General features: G+C 37.0%; 1 protein-coding gene and 1 non-coding gene across 2 annotated transcripts in view; both read right to left on the minus strand.

Annotated features, from left to right (window-relative positions):
* Positions 1–4,281: 4,281 nt before the first annotated feature.
* Positions 4,282–4,353, minus strand: trnap-ugg (transfer RNA proline (anticodon UGG)). Its single transcript has one exon. It is a non-coding gene; the product is annotated as a tRNA-Pro (tRNA).
* Positions 4,354–6,341: 1,988 nt separating this feature from the next.
* Positions 6,342–24,339, minus strand: part of LOC133635735 (uncharacterized) — an 83,981-nt gene continuing 65,983 nt past the window's right edge. The window contains exon 4 of the mRNA XM_062028985.1: positions 6,342–6,405. The gene's annotated coding sequence lies outside the window, so the exon portion shown is untranslated. The remainder of the gene's footprint in view (positions 6,406–24,339) is intronic.

The following is a 24,339-nucleotide window of genomic DNA, read 5'->3' on the forward strand; positions in this document are numbered from 1 at the left end:
CTCATGAATTGTGAGATTTTAACAGGGAAAACAATCTAAAACTAAGTTTGTATATTGGCCTTTTACCACTAATTTAAAGGTATGGCTATTTTGATGCAAAAAAAATAACTAAGGGTTACAAGCTCTTTCGTAATCAATTAGAGCTCGTAATTTGAGGTCCCACTGTACTTGATTTTATACATTTTCATTGATCCCTTGAGTGTGCGCAGTTTGGAAAATTGAGCTGAGAGTTCAAAAGCACTGTTAAGGGCTTCAATCAATCAATCAATCAATGTTTATTTAGATAGCCCTAAATCACAAGTGTCTCAAAAGGGCTTGACTGGGAATTGAACCCGGGACCTCTTGCACCCTAAGCGAGAATGATACGACTAGACCAGGGGTCACCAACGCGGTGCCCGCGGGCACCAGGTTGCCCGTAAGGACCAGATGAGTCGCCCGCGGGGCTGTTCTAAAAAAAAATAATTAATTTTTTTTTTTATTTTATTTTTTTTAAAAATTAAATCTACATAGAAAAAACACAAGATACACTTTCAATCAGTGCATCAACCCAAACAACCTCCCCCATGCACACTCATCCACACCCACTCACACAAAAGGGGTTATTTCTTTCTGCTACCAATATTCTGGTTCCCACAACATAGACAACACATCTGCAAGGGACACAGTCCCTGAAGCACACATGATTGTATAGGCTGCTGGTCCACTAACATTTTCATTAATTACTATTTTTTATGTAATTATTTTTATATTGTTTTACTTTCTTTTTTATCCAAGAAAATGTTTTTTATTTATTTATCTTATTTTATTTTATTTTTTTAAAAAAGGGCCTTATCTTCAACAGACCAGGTTGTCAATGAAATTAGATTTGTTTAAAGGGTTTTTTAAACCAGGCCCAGTCCAGATAATGTCCAAGTCGGACTCAGCAACACACACCTTCATTCATGTACACAGAAAACAATTAGGGAACACAACAGATTGCATATAATTTATAAACAAAATTACATTTTTAAAATAAGCATTTATGTACAGTCCAGATTATGTCCAGGTCACTCAAATTAGGGAACACAACAACAGATATCATATAATCTATAAACATAATTATACTTTCAAAATAAGCCTTGGAGGACTTCTCATCTTTTGTTTAATGTTTTTTGGCATCATTATCGTTTTCAACCATGTAACTTTCTAAAATTAGAAAATACTGAATAAATGTTTTAAAGAAAGTAATACTAAGTGAATATCTGTTTTTGGCCTTAAAAATAAATATTTTACCGAGTACTATAATTAAATTGACTAAATCATGATTGTCAATGAACTCTCCTAAAATAACAGAAACCACATTAAGCTTCATAAACAAACCAATCCTTAAAAACGTTTTTTCAACTTCCACCCAAAACAAAGACACAATAGGACAATACCAAAACAAATGCAGGGTGGATTCAGGCTCCTGACAACAAAATCGGCAATCAGCTGACTCTGTCATATTCCATAATTTTAACATTTTCCCTGTGGGTAAGAAGTTATAAATAATTTGAATTTGAAAATAACAATTTTGCACATCGATAGTGGTTTTATAGATTAGTTTGAATATGGCATCCCATGGCAACGGGCAGTCAAAAAAGTCCTCCCATTTTCCATTTGTGTTGTATGAGGCAGCCTTCAAAGATTTCTTTATTAAATAAAAATTATATATTTTTCTATTTATTTTAGTTCCTTTTTGCCAACTAGAATTTCTTATTAGAGGTTTACAAACTAATAATTTAGTAGTTCCATAATTAATTATTTGTTTCCATCTTTTCCCAATTACTCCAGTTAGTTGATCAAATGAAACGCTTGAGCAAGCATCACCATACATAGCTCTAAATTCATCATACTTCATAATTTTACCATTCTCATTGATAATATCATTGACAAAAATGATTCCTCTTTCAAACATATGTTTCCAAAAGAAAGGCTTTCCATCTATTACAATATTAGAGTTCATCCCTATTAACTGCTGCAAAATATTGTCTCTTTTTTCTGGCACATAAAATTGAAAACACCACTATGAGTGGATTGTTTCCTTTATGAACCCCGCCATGTTTCCCAGCAGACTCTCTGGGAGGGGATCACTTGTAAAAAAGGATACAATTTCTTTTGATACAGTACATGTTTTTTGTCCAACAGGACATTTGTGTACCACTCAATGTTTAAATACATCTTTGGAACAATTGATGCTTTTAAAGACAGACACATAGCTTCAAGGTTGAGAAGTTTCAGGCCCCCATATTCATACTCTTTGTACAAAACCTTTCTTTTAATCTTTTCTGGTTTGCCGTTCCAGACAAAATCAAAGACCCTCCGCTCATAAATCTTCAAAAAAGTTTTGTGATGGAGCTGGTAATGACAAAAACAAATAAATAAAATTAGGAATAATTAACGAGTTGGCAATAGACATTTTACCATACAAGGTTAGGGATTTCCCTTTCCATAATTGCATAATTTTGTCCAGCTTTCTTAGTCGATTATCATAATTTACTGAGCCTAGATCTTCCAGATTTTCTGGGACAACAACACCAAGTATGTTAACTGGTCCATCTGTCCACAAAACAGGCACTTTGCATTCCATTCGAAAGGACGTTCCCTTTAGATTTCCGATCCTTAACATTTTACATTTATCATAATTAAGCTTAAGGCCAGATTGCTGTGAAAATATGTCCAAAAGATTAAGAAGGTTCCGCAAACAATGAGGAAAAATCTTATCTTTGTGAATCAGCCTTTTCTGACATGAACTTCATCAAGAACAAACACAGAACACGCCTCACTGATGCACATCTGCAAGACTCACTCAGAGTTGCAGTGTCAAGTTACACACCAGAGTACAACACACTAGTTAACAGCATGCAATGCCAGGCTTCCCACTAACTGACAAAGAAACAGATAACAGATGTGGTGTCCAGTTCAAAGTGTGACATGATTTAAACATTTGAGAGTTTACTTTTGTATTTTACATGAGTTATTATTTGTACAAACATGGTGCAAAGTAATTCATGATTTGTTAAAAAATGTTAGTGGCTAGCTAGTTAAAATGGGATATTGTGATTTCACAAGACTGTCTTAGAAGTGATCATTTGAAAATGTTCAATTTGAAAAATGTGCACTTAGAGAAAATATAAAAATAAAGTGTTTTATATTGATATTTATCTGTTTCTATATATATTTATTGTGAGAAATCATTAAGATGATCAGTGTTTCCACAAAGATATATATCATTAATTATTAATAATAACAGAGTTAAAGGTAAATTGAGCAAATTGGCTACTTCTGGCAATTTAACTAAGTGTGTATCTAACTGGTAGCCCTTCGCATTAATCAGTACCCAAGAAGTAGCCCTTGGTTTCAAAAAGGTTGGTGACCCCTGGACTAGACCAACAAGCCACAAAAAATGATCTGTCAACAAAAATTCTCATGAATTGTGAGATTTTAACAGGGAAAACTGTCTAAAATTACGTCAGTATATTGGCCATTTACCACTAATTTAAAGGTATGGCTTTTTTGATGCAAAAAAAAAGAACTAAGGGTTACAAGCTCTTTCATAAACAATTAGAGTTTGTAAATTGAGATCCCACTGTATTTGATTTTATACATTTTCATTGATCCCTTGAGGGTGCGCAATTTGGAAAATAAAGCTTAGAGTTTAGAATCACTGATTAGGGCTTGTCCAGGAATTGAACTCAGGACCTCGCACACCAAAAGCGAGAATCATACCACTAGACCAACAAGCCCTATGTTTAAATCCACCAAATTCTCAAAAAAGTTAATATTTTATCCGTGGAGACGACCTGTAACTGCACTTTTATTGACAAAAAATGTGATTCACTACAATTTTCATTGATCCCTTGAGTGTGCCCAGTTTGGAAAACTGAGCTGAGAGTTCAAAGCACCATTAAGGGCTTGTCCGGGAGTTGAACCCGGGACCTCTCGCACCCTAAGCGAGAATCATACGACTAGACCAACAAGCCCCCAATAGTCCACTTTCAACAAATATTCTCATGAATTGTGAGATTTTAACAGGGAACACAATCTATAACTACGTTAGTACATTGCACTTTTACCATTAATTTAAAGTTATGGCTATTTTGATGCAAAAAAAAAAAAAAGAACTAAGGGTTACAAGCTCTTTCGTAAACATTTAGAGTTTGTAAATTGAGGTCCCACTGTATTTGATTTTTAAAATTTTCATTGATCCCTTGAGGGTGTGCAATTTAGAAAATTAAGCTTAGAGTTTCGAATCACAGCTTAGGGCTTGTCCAGGAATTGAACCTGGGACCTCTCGCACCCAAAGCGAAAATCATACGACTAGACCAACAAGCCCCGAAAAATCTATTTTCAACAAAAGTTCTCATGAATTGTGAGATTTTAACAAGGAACACAATTCAAAACTATGTTAGTATATTGGCCTTTTACCACTAATTTAAAGGTATGGCTATTTTGATGCAAAAAAAAAGAACTAAGGGTTACAAACTCTTTCGTAGTCAATTAGAGCTCGTAATTTGAGGTCCCACTGTACTTGATTTTATACATTGTCATTGATCCCTTGAGTGTGCGTAGTTTGGAAAATTGAGCTGAGAGTTCAAAAGCACTGTTAAGGGCTTGTCCGGGAAGTGAACACGGGACCTCTCGCACCCTAACCGAGAATCATACGACCAGACCAACAAGCCACAAAAAAATGAGCATTCAACAAAAATTCTCATGACTTGTGGGATTTTAACAGGGAACACAATCTAAAACTACGTTAGTATATTGGCCTTTTACCACTAATTTAAAGGTATGGCTATTTTGATACAAAAAAAAGAACTAAGGGTTACAAGCTCTTTCGTAAACAATTAGAGTTTGTAAATTGAGGTCCCACTGTATTTGATTTTATACATTTTTGTAGTGGAAAGTCCAGGTTGTCAATGAGAACCAAAGTAGATTCAACACACGAGTTTTATTTTACTCATAATCAAATGGTACAATGGTTGGGTTGAGTTGTCGAGCACACAGAAAGTTTTCCCCCGGGCGCGCCCGACAGCATGGAATAATGGCTACCAAAACACTCTCTTCGTTTGACTTTATCCCTTTCTTATCTCTCTTGTTATTGCGTCAATGTCTTTTTTGTTTTCCCTATCTGTTCCATAACAACTCGAATCCTTTAGACAGTCAACACATTCTGTAGACAGGTTGGCATGACTTAAAATTCACTTTTGTCCCACAGAATAGAAGAGAAATCAAAATGAGCATACATTCTTGACAGACATGCAATATAGGTCAAAGGTCAGAAATTCTACTACATACCCGCCTTCCAGGGTCTTAAGACCCTGGACCAAAACAATTTCTGATGTAGACCACTAAGTTAAATCTCTACCACAGATAGAGGCAAAAACCTCAATGTTTTTATACGAGGCAAAAATTCCGTCTATGACCCTCCTTCAGAGCGATCGCTGTTACCAGCCTGCAGTAAAACCATCTCACAGAACACAATTAGTGGCCTACCCTTTGATTTAGTAACGTAATACCAGAATACTTTGATCATGAACATCATTGAACATAATTAGATGAATATATATATATATGCTTATTCAAGATGTATTTTCACATTAATAATGAATCAAACAAGATCTGGTTTAGAATGAATATAGACTTATGACTGTAAGCTGTTGCATTATTATTTTTCCCGGCATTTGCAATGAATGTAGTTACCAATATTGTTGATTACCAATTGATTTTGTACACAACACTGAATTTCGTATGAGTCCATGCTCGATTAGTCCTCGTATAGACTAACAGATGGTGCCTCGAGTTGGTGGCCAGCCTTGGTGGAGAAGGAGATCCACTCAAACAGTCTGTCTCTCTTTGGGGTGTGGCTCAGTCCATCGGGCAGACTGTTCAGTGGCCGGTGCGTGCTGGCCAAAATTAGGGAAAGCTGAGATAGAGTTTGGGGTCATGGGGGCTTTGGTGAAGGCTGGGGCAAAGTATGGGGTGTTGGGGCTTTGGTCCAGGCCCTCGGCTTGCTTCAAAGCCTCCACGCCACTTCGGCACTCCCGACACCTCCTTTCCACAGCTGCTGGAGTCCCGATGGACGCATCGTTGCTGGCTAGGTGTTTTCTCTCCTTGGGGATCCTCCCAGTCCGGTATCGGGTGTTGGTCTTGGATTGGCTTTGACCGTGCCCCTCTTAGCGAGTGCAAGGGAATCTGGGGTGGCTGCTTTCATCCTCAAATCTGCACAGAGGAACTGGCACACAAATTCTACATTTTGCAAACTTACCATTTTGGTCTCATGGTCTTTCCGCCTTCCTAGGAAGCTGCTGGTCCTGAGAAGTGCTGATCTTGTGACTGAAGACGATAACCTGTTTTCTTAAAATGGGTGCCGTTGTTTGACCTAATCTTTTTGGGGAAACCATGTCGGGATATTAGATCATTCACAAAACATTTAATTACTGAATTGGCATTCTCCTTTGAGGTTGGGGTTGCTTCCACCAACCACTGCACTTGTCAATCTAAATAATTACGTTCCTTTATCCTTGTACCGAATTGATCATATCGATTAAATAAAACCTCAACACGCTCAAACTTGACCCAATCCAAATTCACCTCCCCCCTCTGTCCCTGAAACAGGGACAGTGTTAGTCGTAGTAATAGTAATAGTAGTAGTAGTGGTAGTAGTGGTAGTAGTAGTAGTGGTAGTAGTAGTAGTTTCAGAAACATCCAAGAAAAAGAAAAGACAGCTGATAGTCAAGTGCAGCAAGAACAGAGGCGGAGGACAGGTCATGTTTGAGGTCACTGTTCGCTTTTGCAATAGTACTTTGATATTTTACAACACCTAGTGAATTATTGTGGCCTCAATAATTCACTAAATAGTTGTATTTAATTTAGTCTATCTATGATGGGACAATGCACAGAAACATTAAGTTCAGAAACAGATATGTTCTGTACTAGATTATATCTAAATAGCTACTTTCCATCTGCAGTCCCTGGCTACCTAAATTAAAGGGATCCAAAAATCAAGCAATAAATTATGACACTAATTAATCATAATAAATATATACATTCATAATAATCAATAATTAATAAAAAAATAATCATACTGTAGCATGTAATCAAATTTAGTAAAAGTCATAAAATGCCCCTTCATGGACACATTCTTAATATACAATACAACCACACCTTATTTAAATCATCACACAAAGACAACACATGCTCTTGTTCACATCTGTCATCATTCGTAACAACAACCAAGATTTTAACAGCCATACCTCACAATTTACAACAAAAATGCTCTCATGGATAAATACAATACTCATTAAATTGATGTGTCTACATAATGCCCCTCTTAGTGACCGTGTGAGCAGCCTTGATTGCTCCAAAGCCACTTTTTGACTTCAAATGTTCTATTCCTTTTGTTATAACGGGGAGAAGGCTAATTGGTCTGTACATGTTCTGGTCTTCTTTATTTACTGCTTCATGGATTTAATTATAGTAGCAGTTTCTCGACGTGGTAGGGAAAGTGTTTTCCGTTATTGATTTATTTATCAATTGTTGTTATACGAGCAATAATACAATCCTTACATGTTTTTAGGAAGATAGTGTCCAACCCATATATATATCTCTAGATCGTGGGTCTGATAATGCAGTGAAGATTTTGTTTAACTTTGTTTCATTTTGTTAATTCTAAAATTAGTCCATCCTGAATAAATGACAATTATTTGCACTGATTTTGAGGGATTTTTTATTCAGGGTTTGTACAGACTGGATGAAATGTTCATTAAAATTATTACTTATGTCCAGACTGTCTGCGATAGTAGCGCCATTGATATTTAATGTTATAGTGTTGTTACTTGTTTGCTCTCTTTCCGTAAGTTTGTATCTGGTTTTCCATAACTTTCTAATGTTCCCTTTTGCAGCTTTGATTAATTCTAAGTGAAAGTCAGCCTTAGACTTCCGCATAAACATTGTAACTTTGTTCCTCAAAACTTTTAAAATCATACGATCTGTATTTAGACCTGTTATAATTGCTCTTATGAGAGCTGAGTCCTCATGTCTTATTAGAATCCAAATTGTTTTATTATTCCAAGGTATTTTTATTTTAGCACTCTTCTTTCTGGTTTTGTATTCGTGTATTTACAGATGATCTCTTTGATTTTTGGCATCCAATTGTAATTCTAGTAGGGCTGCTTATCCTTTGTATCATGTAGAAGCCGTTTATAATATCCTTAAGTTTCTTTCTACGCGTCTTATTTAACCAGTCCAGCTTAACGTCCCCCATGACGTTCAATTCTTTCATACTATGCTGTTTGAGGATGTCTGAAAATGAATCGAGAAAAATGTCTTTAGCTGTGGTCGGTCGGTATACTACAATTACCTTGAAATACATTTCTGAGGAAAATTAAATTAAATTAAATTTTAACATTCTCAAATTGATCTACTTTTAATGTTTTCTCTTTCATAAATCATAATTCCTCCCCCCTTTGTCACTCGATCTGTCTTTTCTGTAATCTTGTCCCCTGGGACATTAATTAGAACGAAAGGTGTTGTGGGTTTTAACCATGTCTCTGATAGACAAAGTAATCCGGATTAGAGTCTGACAGTAACTGCTGTCTTTGTTCAGTATGTTTCCTGTGGTAGAAAGTTTAATAATGCGGACACGTTTGTTACTGAATACTTTCTACAGACTTCTGTCTCTCTGCGACTTTGTGTATGTAATAAGCAACTATAAATATTTGATATGCTTAAATGTGTAATGTGTCGTTTTAGCTCAGCTGTTGTGTAGCTGCTAGCTCCTCGTAGCCTACAGGTATCTAAAGTGCAGCCCATAGTTATGTGTTTAACATAACCATGGGCTAAACCTAAACAATTGAAAATGTGGTATTTGGGTGTCGGTGTAATGTTTGGCAGCTACGCCGTGTCTTATCATTGGACCTAAGTTCTTTGGTTTTGTAGGCGAGACAGAGAGCAAGGGAACAATGTGGGACACTATTGTGTCCATCTTATACCATGCTAGCTGTTGCAAAGATAGGTCAACATGAGCAGCCACACCTTGAGTTCCAACATATATAAATAATCATAACATATGGCGAGTCGGGTGGCAGAACACACGGAAGCATCTCAGTCAGTCAGGGTTTTCACTGTTAGAGCAGTTGGATGTCAGCCATTCCTGTTGTTTCAGGCTGTGGTATGAGCTCATGGAGGAGTCTTGGTAGTGGTGTCGCAGCTGGGTGGTTGAGCTGTCAGGTAACACCAGGAATGTTCCTTCTTTGTGATTTGAATGTCAGGGTACAGTCTGTAAAGGAGGTCCAGCAATCTGAACCGGAAGAGGTTTGGTGACAGGTAACCTTCTTGTGACCCCAGCGAAGCCTTCGACCTTTAAAGAGGAAGCACACAGTTTTTTTTTGTACCTCTGCATTCAGAATCGACTGGGTGGCTGATAAAATTGTCCGTTGACACTCATGTCCAGCAGGGGTCCTGTCGGTACCTCCTGCTGCGGCTCCTGATGTGGGCGTCCTCTTACACGCCTTCGTGTTCGTTTGTTGGCACGACGGAACCTTTCCTGTTCGGAAATGTTCGGACAGTCACGACTCCAGTGACCAGGCTGGTCACAGCCGAAACAGTGTCTACCCCAGACCGGCTTTGAAGCATCGTGTTGTCCACCACCCGAGTCCAACCGCACGTCTGTTGAGGATTCTTTCCTCCACCTGTTGGAACTCAAAAGCAAGGTCACCCACTGCTGCATATACCCTAGCTGATCTTTGACCTTTTGGTTCTTTTCACTTTTTATCTTCAGCGATCTGTAATTTAAGTAGTCGTTTCCTTGTTGCTCTGTCATTAGCCCTATTTTGCATGGGAAGAAAAAAATGTCCTGCCATATGTTGTTTTTGGCACCGTGTATATCAGGGTTAACTTTGTCCAAAGTGTTTGGCCAAAGGTTCCCTCCCGGAGGTACAGGTGGGAAACAAGATCAACAGTGGCTTGCATGTATGCATCGGCAAGAGACTTATATTAAAGTAGGCCCCTATAATTGTCATGTGTCAAAAATGTCTGGTGTGCACCGCCCTCTGCTGGAGGAAAATGGTCAGACTTGCAAAATAAGGGGTTAATACTTTCTCTTTTAACGTTGATGTTCCAGGTAATTTAATGTTCAGTGAATGTATAGGATAGGCCGATGTCGTTGTGGCTTGTACAGTCCTTTGAGACACCCGTGATCCAGGGCCATACAAACAAACACTGATCGATTGACTGATGGTTGATTATATGACCAAAATGAACTTATTTCATTTATTCATTCATTTTCTATCGCACTCCTAGTTTTATTCCATTTTGCATCTAATTATTCCTATTGATTTCTTCCCATTTCACTCAAACAACTAAACAAACAAATAAACAAACTTGCAGCTAACCACAATCAACAGCATACCATTTACGAATACCTTCATTTGTCACTTTCTCATCTTTTCTTCACTTTCGTTTTCCTTTACAAACAACATCCTGTATCCATCTCTTCCTTACACTTCACCCAATGTTTCTATTTTCTGTTCTCCTAGAAACCATTCACATAACGTAAGGTTATAAACATCCTTTTCCCATATTTTCTCAAACCATCCTCTTCACCCACAATCTTCCTTCACCTGCTCTCTCTTCCTCTCTCTCTCACCCTCTCTCCTTCTCTCACAATACAAACACAATAATCCAAAATAATCAGTCTTATAAAATAATTTTAGCTTTAGATATGATTTAGGGCAGTGGTTTTCAACCTTTTTTCCCAGTAAAATAAAGAAATAAAATACAGCAAAATGTCATCATTTTCTGATTTATTAAATTGTATAACAGTGCACCATATTGCTCATTTGTTGTGGTCTTACTTGACTTATTTGGACAAAAAAAATATAAGAATAACTAAAACGTTTTAAAAATTAAATAAGTGATTAAATTATAATAAAGATTTCTATACATATAATCAATCATCAACCTTCTTTGGATATTGTAATAGAGATCCATCTGGGCTCGTGAACTTAATTCTAAATATTTATTTTGTTGAAGAATTATTCTTCTATAATTATATTTATAAAGGATTTTGAATTGTCGCTATTTTAAAATATTTAAAATCTCAGGTACCCCCCTCCTTTGAGAACTACTGATTTAGACTATAAAGAATCCTTTTTCCCACACATCAGTTAGACTGTACAACTCCTCTTTGGGGGGGCTAGGATGACAGGGAATGCAAAACAATAACAGTACAATACTTTTTTATATCATGGTCGTTAATGCCTAGTTTCTCTTATTATATTCTTATTTTACTGTTCTCTTTTTATTCTCCTTGTAATATTTTTCTATTTTGTTTCCATTTATACCCTTATTAGTTACTGTTTACTTTGTACTTCTTCTTCCTGAGGGAACTCTCCTGAAGGAATCAATAACGTTTTATCTGTCTATCTATCTATCTATTACTAACCCGAGCACAATTCATGACGTCATGCTCATCTTGCAGACAGTTATTTCCATTTAGTTTTATTCTCTACATGTAATTCTACATGCACCAATGTCACATAGAAATTTGCTTTCTTTGTTATTTATTTACATTATTATTTCTGGTTTACTTGCTGTCTGTTTACTAAAGTTCTCATATTTTGGTCTGTCTTCCTTCTGATCAGAATTTGTTTAACGCTTCTCTACGTTTTGTTTTGACTATGGCGCTGAGTGTTGGCGACTCTTATCTGTACTTCTTCAGACTCTATGTTTCACAGTTTGCACAGATGCCCTTAGATGTTTTAGAATATAAATGTAACTTTTATTTTATTGTGTGTTTATTCCTAAAAAAAATTAAAATGTCAATGTATAATAAATTTATCTTTATCAAATTTAAATTCAATATTATTAATTTATTTGTTGTATAACTATTAATTCAAAGTTACAATGTGTCCTACTCTATGATGTGCGTGTGTGTGTTTGTCTCAACTTCCACACAGGAACTGGATGGATCAGATAAGCAACATGGCTGTTCAATACAGTATATTACACACATAATTAATGACTAATGAATTTAACAATGCTTAAATGTCCCAGTCCAAATGTATGTATTGATATTTAAATGTTTATTTATTCATATACAGTATATTTTATTTTTCCTATTATCAAAACCAACCTGTCAGCCTTCTCTTCAGATTGAGTACAGCTGTCCACTATATATATATATATATATATATATATATATATATATATATATATATATATATATATATATTTTTAAACTAGCTCAATGCTAATCTAATCCAATGCTATGCTAACTCAATGCTAACGTAGCTTAATGCTATGCTAACAGTGTCACACCTCTTCGGCCCACGCCTCACGCAGCTGTCACTCACACAGCCTCGTCACACGCACACATCCCTTATCTTAAAATGTCTCCCAGCTGAGACTCCTTTTTTTTTATACGCGTCACACACACACTCACACACAGAGAATTTACCAGCGAGCGAGAGCCTTTTTTCCGAACTCAAAATCTCAGTGCCTTCTTACAACTATAATATCGCACAGTCACAATCACCAGTATAGTTAAAAACAAATTCAAGTGACTGGAATTCGCTCGCAGCGCCAAAGAGGGGGAGCTTCCCTGCTTAGGCTGCTGCCTCCGCGATCCAACCTCTTGATAAGCGGAAGAAGATAATTGTATGGATGGATCATTCACTCATATGTTTTCTGTACATAACTTTGTCTATTTTCTCACAAGCACACACATTTTGGACAATTTCCCAGCTCTTGCAGATCAGCGTGGGTGCGAAAAAAGCGTGAGGGGAGAGGTTGATCTTTTCAGAGGGGAATTAAAACAGATAAGAAACCAGGTGTTACACAAATGTTATTACAATACGCAGATATATATATATATAAATTTAAAAAACACACATTTTTATCCCACAAACCACTCCCCCCTGGTCCGGACCAATATAAACAACTTTGCACGCGTGCTTTTGTGGAATCGGCCGTCTCATAACACACACACGCAGGTCATTCTTACTCATATAACGGCGATTAACCCGTTTAGCGGAGCAAACCCTGCTTTTCCTTCCTGACCAACACGGATAACCGGCCTAAGGCGCTGTAGAATCACCAGGAATCACCCACCAATCCTACCGTACATCGTGTCTGGTCAGTCCATATAGTTTCACCAAGGCTCTACCATATGGAGCCCTTAACTCTATCCATCTATACTGCAGCAAATTTCCAAATTCGTGACAACTTGGTTCAGTTGATCTCCTTTACCGGAGTCACTGAACGATCACCTTATATCAGGCTTTTTACCCGGCTGCAGCTTCCACATAGACAGATACGTAGGACCTTCATAGACGTCATAAATTTGTGTGGGCCAAATGTCACAGCAGTTAGCCAACCTTGCCTTAAATTTCGCTGTGTCCAACTCCGGCTAACCTAATGTACTTGCAGAAAAAAGCATCCTCTGCCAACAACGACAGAGGATGAAGAGGTTAAAAGAAATTTTTCGTCTCACATCGTCTATGCTTCAAAAACACTCCAAACCACCAATAATTCTATTAACAATCCCCTTATAGCTAAAAACAAGAAATCACAAGTTTTCAACAAACACACAGACAAATGATCACATATAAAACAACTCAAGCCAACCAACACATGCCCCAGTCTAGGTTGTTTTTGGAGAACCTGCTAGGCCTATCTTTTATGGGAAAAAAAATTCATTTTTCGTCTTACCGATCCCGTTTCTCTTCAGACAGATAACTTTAACACAATAAGCAAAATAGCTTACCTTGTATTAGATGCGCGCGTGCAAGCGTTGTCTGCCTGAGAGAGAAGCCGGGAGCGGATGTTGACTTGCAGAGTTCTGGACCATCCTAGTTCGTGACGCCAATTTGTGTAGTGGAAAGTCCAGGTTGTCAATGAGAACCAAAGTAGATTTAACACACGAGTTTTATTTTACTCATAATCAAATGGTACAATGGTTGGGTTGAGTTGTCGAGCACACAGAAAGTTTTCCCCTGGGCGCGCCCGACAGCATGGAATAATGGCTACCAAAACACTCTCTTCGTTTGACTTTATTCCTTTCTTATCTCTCTTGTTAGTGCGTCAATGTCTTTTTTGTTTTCCATATCTGTTCCATAACAACTCGAATCCTTTAGACAGTCAACACATTCTGTAGACAGGTTGGCATGACTTAAAATTCACTTTTGTCCCACAGAATAGAAGAGAAATCAAAATGAGCATACATTCTTGACAGACATGCAATATAGGTCAAAGGTCAGAAATTCTACTACATTTTCATTGATCCCTTGAGGGGGGAAAATTTGGAAAATTAAGCTTAGAGTTTAGAATCACTGCTTAGGGCTTGTCCAGGAATTGAAGCCGGGACCTCTCACACCCTAAGCGAGAATCATACCACTAGACCAACAATATAACAATATGTTATATTCCACCAAATTCTCAAAAAAGTTTATATTTTATCGGTGGAGACGACCTGTAACCGCACTTTTATTAACAAAAATTTTGATTCACTACAATTTTCATTGACCCCTTGAGTGTGCGCAGTTTGGAAAATTGAGCTGAGAATTCTACGCACCATTAAGGGCTTGTCCGAGAATTGAACCCGGGACCTCTCGCACCCTAAACGAGAATTATACGACTAGACCAACAAGCCACAAAAAATGAGCTTTCAACAAAAATTCTCATGAATTGTGAGATTTTAACAAGGAACACAATCTAAAACTAGGTTTGTATGTTGGCCTTTTACCACTAATTTAAAGGTATGGCTATTTTGATGCAAAAAAAAGAACTAAGGGTTACAAGCTCTTTCGTAAACAATTACAGTTTGTAAAATTTGATTCACTACAATTTTCATTGATCTCTTGAGTGTGCGCAGTTTGTAAAATTGAGCTGAGAGTTCTACGCACCATTAAGGGCTTGTCCGAGAATTGAACCCGGGACCTCTCGCACCCTAAGCGAGAATTATACGACTAGACCAACAAGCCACAAAAAATGAGCTTTCAACAAAAATTCTCATGAATTGTGAGATTTTAACAAGGAACACAATCTAAAACTAGGTTTGTATATTGGCCTTTTACCACTAATTTAAAGGTATGGCTATTTTGATGCAAAAAAAAGAACTAAGGGTTACAAGCTCTTTCGTAAACAATTAGAGTTTGTAAATTGAGGTCCCACTGTATTTGATTTTATACATTTTCATTGATTCCTTAAGGGGGGGGCAATTTGGAAAATTAAGCTTAGAGTTTAGAATCACTGCTTAGGGCTTGTCCAGGAATTGAACACAGGACCTCTCGCACCCAAAGCGAGAATCATACCACTAGACCAACAAGCCCTATGTAAAATTCCACCAAATTCTCAAAAAAGTTTATATTTTATCTGTGCAGAAGACCTGTAACTGCACTTTTATTAACAAAAAAATTGATTCACTACAATTTTCATTGATCCCTTGAGTGTGCCCAGTTTGGAAAATTGAGCTGAGAGTTCAAAGCACCATTCAGGGCTTGTCCGGGAATTGAACCCGGGACCTTTCACACCCTAAGCGGGAATCATACGACCAGACCAACAAGCCCCAATAATCCACCTTCAACAAATATTCACATGAATTGTGAGATTTTAACAGGGAACACAATCTAAAACTATGTTAGTATATTGCACTTTTACCATTAATTTAAAGGTATGGCTATTTTGATGCAAAAAAAAAAGAACTAAGGGTTACAAGCTCTTTCGTAAACATTTAGAGTTTGTAAATTGAGGTCCCACTGTATTTGATTTTTAACATTTTAATTGATCCCTTGAGGGTGCGCAATTTAGAAAATTAAGCTTAGAGTTTCGAATCACAGCTTAGGGCTTGTCCAGGAATTGAACCCGGGACCTGTCGCACCCAAAGTGAGAATCATACGACTACACCAACAAGCCCCAAAAAATCTGATTTCAACAAAAATTCTCATGAATTGTGAGATTTTAACAAGGCACACAATCCAAAACTATGTTAGTATTTTGGCCTTTTACCACTAATTTAAAGGTATGGCTATTTTGATGCAAAAAAAGAACTAAGGGTTACAAGCTCTTTCGTAATAAAATTAGAGCTCGTAATTTGAGGTCCCACTGTACTTTATTTTATACATTTTCATCGATCCCTTGAGTGTGCGCTGTTTGGAAAATTGAGCTGAGAGTTCAAATGCACTGTTAAGGGCTTGTCCAGGAATAGAACCCAGGCCCTGTCGCACCCTAAGCGAGAATCATACCACTAGACCAACAAGCCACAAAATATTCACTTTCAACAAAAATTCTCATGAATTGTGAGATTTTAACAGGGAACACAATCTAAAACTACGTTAGTATATTGGCCTTTTACCACTAATTTAAAGGAATGGCTATTTTGATGCAAAAAAAAAAACTAAGGGTTACAAGCTCTTTCGTAAACAATTAGAGTTTGTAAATTGAGGTCCCACTGTTTTTGATTTTATACATTTTCATTGATCCCTTGAGGGTGGGCAATTTGGAAAAATAAGCTTAGAGTTAAGAATCACTGCTTAGGGCTTGTCCAGGAATTGAACCCAGGACCTCTCGCACCCAAAGCGAGAATCATACCACTAAACCAATGTTTTTCAACCTTTTTTGAGCCAAGGCGCATTTTTTTCATTGAAAAAATCCGAAGGCACACCACCAGCAGAAATCATTAAAAAATGAAAGTCAGTAGACAATAAAAAGTCGTTGTCGCAATTGTTGCATGTGAATTCAAACCATAACCAACCATGCATCAATATAGCTCTTGTCTCAAAGTAGGCGTACTGTCACGACCTGACATATTTGGAGTTTTTTGCTGTTTTCCTGTGTGTAGTGTTTTAGTTCTTGTCTTGCGCTCCTATTTTGGTGGCTTTTCCTGTTGCAGTTCCATGTCTTCCTTTGAGCGCTATTCCCCACACCTGCTTTGTTTTAGCAATCAAGAATATTTAAGTTGTTGCTATCTTTTTTTGTGTGGACATTGTTGTCATGTCATGTACGGATGTACTTTGTGGACGCCGTCTGCTGCTTCACACGCTGTAAGTTTTTGCTGTCGTCCAGCATTCTGAATCTGGTTACTTTGTAGTGTAGTAGAATTTCTGACCTTTGACCTATATTGCATGTCTAATAAGAATGTACGCTCATTTAATTTCTCTTCTATTCTGTGCCAGTGGGACAAAAGTGAATATTAAGTCGTGCCAACCTGTCTACAGAATGTGTTGACTGTCTAAAGGATTCGAGTTGTTATGGAACAGATAGGGAAAACAAAGACATTGACGCACTAGATAAAAGACATTGACGCATTAGATAACAAACAATGACGCACAAGAGACATATAAAAAATGGCAGAAGACCGGAACTAGAGAGTGATTTTGGCTTGTGTGTGTCTTGTTTGCTCCGGAGTAACATGTGGTCTGTCTGCACGGCCAACTTAATTCAACCTGTACTTCTGATAATGGGTAAATAAATTTGTTGTACTAAACTACTTTTGTTGCCTGTTTAAGCTTCGGACAATCCACTACACAAATTGGCGTCACGAACAGGATGGTTTAGAAGCTACAGGTCGACAGCCGCTCCCGCTCTCTCTGTCAGGCAGACAGTGTGTTGCACGCGCGCATCTAATACAAGGTAAGCAGTTTGCTTTAAAGTGTAAACATTTTCTGCCTGGAGAGATCGGATCGATAAGACTAATTGCTGAATCTATTTTTGATAAAAGATAGGTTTAGTCAGGTTCTCCAAAAACAACCTGGAATGGGGTAAATTATGGTTGGATTGAGTTGTTTTATATGTGATCATTTGTCTGTGTGTTTGTTGAAAACTTGTGATTTCTTGTTTTTAACATAAGGGGATTGTTATTAGAATTTTGGTGGTTTGGAGTGTAGAAGCATAGACGATGTGAGACGAAAAATTTCTTTTAACCTCTTCATCCTCTGTCGTTGTTGGCAGAGGATGCTTTTTTCTGCAAGTACATTAGGTTAGCCAGAGTTAGATACAGCTAAATTATAGGCAAGATTTGCTAACTGGTGTGACATTTGGCCCATACAAATTGATGACGTCTATGAAGGTGCGACATATCTGTTTATGTGGAAACTGCAGCGGTGGGAAAAGCCTCTTATAGGTGACCGCTCATTGACTCCGGTAAAGGAGATCAACTGAGCGTATAGCTGTCACGACAAATTTGGAAATTTGCTGCAAATAGACAGGTATTGATCGGGCTGCATATGGTAGAGCTTTGGTGAAACTTGGTGAAACTGTATGGACTGACCAGACACGAGTCTGTAGGATTGTAGGGTGATTCCCCGTGGTCCTACTGGGCGTTAGGCCAGGTTTTTCCGTGTTGGTCAGGGATAACGCAGGTGCTGCTCCAATGAAACGGGTTAATCGCCGTTTTATGAGCAATGATGGAACCTGGTTTTTGTGATATGAGACGGCCGATTCCACAAAAGCATGCGTGCATTAGTTGTTTATATTGGTCCGGACCAGGGGGGCGTGGTTTGTGGGATAAAAATGTGTGTTTTTTAAATTTATATATATATATCTGCGTATTGTAATAACATTTGTGTAGCACCTGGTTTCGTATCTGTTTTAATTCCCCTCTGAAAAAAATCAACCTCTCCCCTCACGCTTTTCTCACAGCCCCGCTATCTGTAAAAGTTGGGAAATTGTCCAAACTGTGTGTGCGTGTGAGAAAATAGACAAAGTTATGTACAGAAAACACATGAGTGAATGATCCATCCATATAATTATTTTCTTCCGCTTATCAAGAGGTTGGATCGCGGAGGCAGCAGCCTAAGCAGGGAAGCTCCCCCTCTTTGGCGCTGCGAGCGAATTCCAGTCATTTGAATTTGTTTTTAACTATACTGGTGATTGTGACTGTGCGATATTACAGTTGTTTTACACACTGAGATTTTGAGTACGGGAAAAAAGGCTCTTGCTCGCTGGTAAATTCTCTGTGTGAGTGACTGTGTGACGCATATAAAGAAGAAAAAAAAAGGAGTCTCAGCTGGGAGACATTTTGAGATAAGAGTGAGTCAGAAGTGGCGAGGCTGTGTGAGTGTCAGCTGTACGAGGCATTGGGCCGAAGAGGTGTGACACTGTTAGCATAGCATTGGATTAGTTTAGCATTGAGGTAGGTTTAAAGAATAAATAAATAAATAAATAAAAAACTATATATAAATATATATAGTGGACAGCTGTACTCAATCTGAAGAGAAGGCTGACAGGTTGGTTTTGATAATAGGAAAAATAAAATATACTGTATATGAATAAATAAACATTTAAATATCAATACATACATTTGGACTGGGACATTGAAGCATTGTTAAATTCATTAGTCATTAATTATGTGTGTAATATACTGTATTGAACAGCCTTGTTGCTTATCTGATCCATCCAGTTCCTGTGTGGAAGTTGAGACAAACACACACACGCACGCACATCATAGATTAGGACACATTGTAACTTTGAATTAATAGTTATACAACAAATAAATTAATAATATTGAATTTAAATTTGATACAGATAAATTGATTATACATTGACATTTTAATTTTTTTAAGGAATAAACACACAATAAAATAAAAGTTAAATTTATATTCTAATACATCTAAGGGCATCTGTGCAAACTGTGAAACATAGAGTCTGAAGAAGTACAGATAAGCGTCGCCAACACTCAGCGCCATTGTCAAAACAAAACGTAGAGAAGCGTTAAACAAATTCTAATCAGAAGGAAGACAGACCAAAATATGAGAACTTAAGTAAACAGACAGCAAGTAAACCAGAAATAATAATGTAAATAAATAACAAAGAAAGCACATTTCTATGTGACATTGGTGCATGTAGAATTACATGTAGAGAATAAAACTAAATGGAAATAACTGTCTGCAAAATGAGCATGACGTCATGAATTGTGCTCGGGTTAGTAATAGATAGATAGATAGACAGATAACACGTTATTGATTCCTTCAGGAGAGTTCCCTCAGGAAGAAGAAGTAAAAAGTAAACAGTAACTAATAAGGGTATAAATGGAAACAAAATAGAAAAATATTACAAGGAGAATAAAAATAGAACAGTAAAATAAGAGAAACTAGGCATTAACGACCATGATATAAAAAAGTATTGCACTGTTATTGTTTTGCATTCCCTGTCATCCTAGCCCCCCCCCAACCCCCAAAGAGGAGTTGTACAGTCAAATGATGTATGAGACAAAGGATTTTGTATAGGCTAAACCAGTAGTTCTCAAAGGAGGATATGGTGTTTCCGCCCGGACAAAAAAGGGGGGTACTTGAAGGTATGCCAAGGGGTACCTGAGATTTTAAATATTTTAAAATAGCGACAATTCAAAATCCTTTATAAATATAATTATAGAAGAATAATTCTTCAACAAAATAAATATTTAGGATTAAGTTCACGAGCCCAGATGGATCTCTATTGCAATATCCAAAGAAGGTTGATGATTGATTGTATGTATAAAAATCTTTATTATAATTTAATCATTTGTTTAATTTTTAAAACGTTTTAGTTATTCTTATATTTTTTTGTCCAAATAAGTCAAGTAAGACCACAACAAATGAGCAATATGGTGCACTGTTATACAATTTAATAAATCAGAAAATGATGACATTATGCTGTATTTTATTTCTTTATTTTACTGGGGGAAAAAAAGGTTGAAAACCACTGCCCTAAATCATATCTAAAGCTAAAATTATTTTTATAAGACTGATTATTTTGGATTATTGTGTTTGTATTGTGAGAGAAGGAGAGAAAGTGAGAGAGAGAGGAAGAGAGAGCAGGTGAAAAAACAGAAGGAAGGTGAAGAGGATGGTTTGAGAAAATATGGGAAAAGGATGTTTATAACCTTACGTTATGTGAATGGTTTCTAGGAGAACAGAAAATAGAAACATTGGGTGAAGTGTAAGGAAGAGATGGATACAGGATGTTGTTTGCAAAGGAAAATGAAAGTGAAGAAAAGATGAGAAAGTGACAAATGAAGGTATTCGTAAATGGTATGCTGTTGATTGTGGTTAGCTGCAAGTTTGTTTATTTGTTTGGTTAGTTGTTTGAGTGAAATGGGAAGAAATCAATAGGAATAATTACATGCAAAATGGAATAAAACTATGAGTGCGATAGATAATGAATGAATAAATGAAATAGGTTTATTTTGGTCATATAATCAACCATCAACCAATTTGTGTGAGCAGTTTAACAGTAAATTAGACATATTAACGATCATACACATTTACACACAGAAAAGAAAAGAAAAAAGAATGACCGAAAAAAGAATAGGCGGAAGCCAAAGCTTATATTGGCCTATGATATACAATTACTGAACATTAAATTACCTGGAACATCAACGTTAAAAGATGAAAGTAATTGTTACTATATTTTATAATGTTCAAAAAACTTTACTTTTCAAGGGTCTCCAAAACCATGACAAAAAACTACATGTGTTCAGCTCATCACTGAGGATGGTACATCATTTAACTCCTAAAACTGAAATACATTTGTGTTTTTATTTTATTTTACTTAACCTATTTCAAAAATCAATATCCCCCGTAAATGATAGTTTTCTCCTCATAATGTAAATAAGCTAAGAATACAAACTGCAAGGCTGTTGTTCTTTACTCGGAAACATAATTGCCATTGTTTTCAAATTAAATTATCTGAACATTTAACACATTATGACTTATAAAAATTGATTGGTATGATCATAACAATAATGCTTTGTGTAATATTGAAATGAGCCTTTTAAGTTTAAGTATTGGTTCTATATTTCTTCTATAAACATTTCCCCAAACTTCAAAACAATATTACATATGGAAAAATAAATGAATAATATAACATGTGCAGACATTTCTTATTCAGCATGTGTTTAACTTTATACCGAATAGCAATGGATTTGGATATTTTTCTTTAATGTGTTCAAAATGCGGCTTCCAACATATTAATGATCAATTACTATTCTCAAGAATGTAGTTCATATACTCTGTCAATTTCCACTTGATTCAACTTTAATTTTTGTTTCACAATTTGACTTTAGACCCAGGACAGGTCGCCACCTCATCACAGGGCCAACACAGATAGATAGACAGACAACATTCAAACACTAGGGCAAATTTAGTCTTATTAATTTCTACATATTGAGATCTATTACTTAAAATAACTACTTAACCACTGTTGTGAAACACCTTTCTAATTTATGGGAGTATTGGGATAGGATTGAGGAAGATGTCTGCTGTGGTGGTGGTTAGTTTGGAAATTAATTTAATAAAAGTAACTTTAAAGTGCAGTCTGACATTTTAGTTTGGAGTAATTTATAGTTTTATTTAGACATTGCAGTACACCATACCATACGCCCGGGAATCGTTTTTGGTGATTTGGCTCCCAAAATTTTTTATAGTCTTTGGTATGACTCGGCCGGGGTTTTGAACTTGCGACCTGCCGATCTCAGGGCGGACACTCTAACCACTAGGCCACTGAGATGAAGTAGGCAAACCAAATCTCAACAGCTTTCAGTTAGCTACAGATTTTGAGAGTATAATGCGAATAACTATAACTTTACAACTGTTTGCTGTGAATAGTGTTGAATAATAATTACAAATAACAGCCTACATTAATAATTAGAATAAGAGCCGATATGTAAAGTGTTAAAAAGAGGAGAAGTGTGATTAAGCCTGGCGCTTAGAGCATGGCCTTGTGTGTTTGTTGTGACTAGGTTGGATAACCAGTCGGAGACAGGCAAGGCAAGGCGGGGCAGCTTTGTTTGTGTGGCGTTTTTCCAGGAAAGGGCAGACTCAAAGTGCTTCACAGACAACAAAGTGAAATAAAAGAAAATAAAAGCAAAATTAAAATGCAGACAATAAAAATAAAAACATTGCGGACGTTAAAAGTTAAAAGATTAAAAGATTTAGCTGAAAGATAAGGAGAAACGTGAATAAATACATTCTTTTGTTTTGGAGAATATCACGCACAGCGGGAGGTCAGAGTGCAAGCATGACAGCTTGCTAGCGCCTACTGATAGACAAATGATAGTTTAAATTAACTTATAGATAATCTTTAAGTGAATTAAAAGGGTACTTAAATACACATGAAGTAGTACGTATAATCTTTGAATTAAGGTTATTGATTAGCAATTAATGGGATAGTTAAGACTGTAATTTTAAAACGTGATATGCAAAATTGAACTAACCGAGAGGATATGAAAACGATGGGTGTACATGTTTTGAGTTCCAAATTCTGGAGGAAAAAACCTCAACAAAACGTAAAACCATACAGACGGACTTGGGTGGTAGTCACGGTTGTGTTAGGTCAACCGAGGGTGGAAAGGATATGCAGCAGGGGGACTGCCAACTTCTCTGAACAAGACAAGCTCCAAAGTTGTAGCCAGAACATGCTCACAAAAAAAAAATACAGGTGTTACAGCAGGACGAACAGCAGGATACAAACAGACCCCTGCTGGACATAAGTGTCAACGGACAATGTTCAACACAATCTTTGAAGCATTCCTTTGTGGTCAACCTGCACACGCCTTGTAATGACCTGCTTACGAACTGTGCCCTGACAATTCAATACTGCACAGAAGGAACTTCCTGATGTTGCCTGACAGCACGACATCAGCTGACAACTACTGGGGACGCCTCCCAGGAACAAGTGGAAGATGGGGACTGCTCCAACTGTCCTAGCACTGGCTGACTGAGGTGCGTCCGTGTGTCCTGCCACCCAAACCGCCAAAGTGTATGATCACCAATTAGACGACTCATAATAGGAGCCTGTTGACTCTTATATATGGTGGGACTCAAGGTATGGCCGCTCATGTGAACTATCCTTACAACAATTAGAATGGTATAAGATGGACAACTAATGACCCACATTGTTCCCTCTGTCCTGCCTACGAAACCAAAAATTTAAGTCAAATGATAAAACAGGGCGTAGCTGCCGCTGATTGAACCGATACGCAAATACCACATTTTCAATTATTTCGGTTGTCTGTTAAAAACAAAGCTATTGGTTGCAATTTGGACATTCCTGCTGTAGGCTACAAAGAGCTAGCAGCTACACAACAGCTGAGCTAAAACAAAATTTAAGCATATCAAATAATTTTAGTCGCAGAGAGACAGAAGTCTGTAGAAAGTATTCAGTAACAAACGTGTCCGCATTATTAAACTTTCTACCACAGTAAATATACTGAACAAATACAGCAGTTACTGTCAGACTCTAATCCGGATTACCTTGTCTATCAGAGACATGGTTAAAACCCACAACACCTTTCGTTCTAATTAATGTCCCGGGGGACAAGATTACAGAAAAGACAGATCGAGT

The sequence above is a fragment of the Entelurus aequoreus genome, linkage group LG20 (assembly GCF_033978785.1).
Source record: "Entelurus aequoreus isolate RoL-2023_Sb linkage group LG20, RoL_Eaeq_v1.1, whole genome shotgun sequence".
Lineage (NCBI taxonomy): Eukaryota > Metazoa > Chordata > Actinopteri > Syngnathiformes > Syngnathidae > Entelurus > Entelurus aequoreus.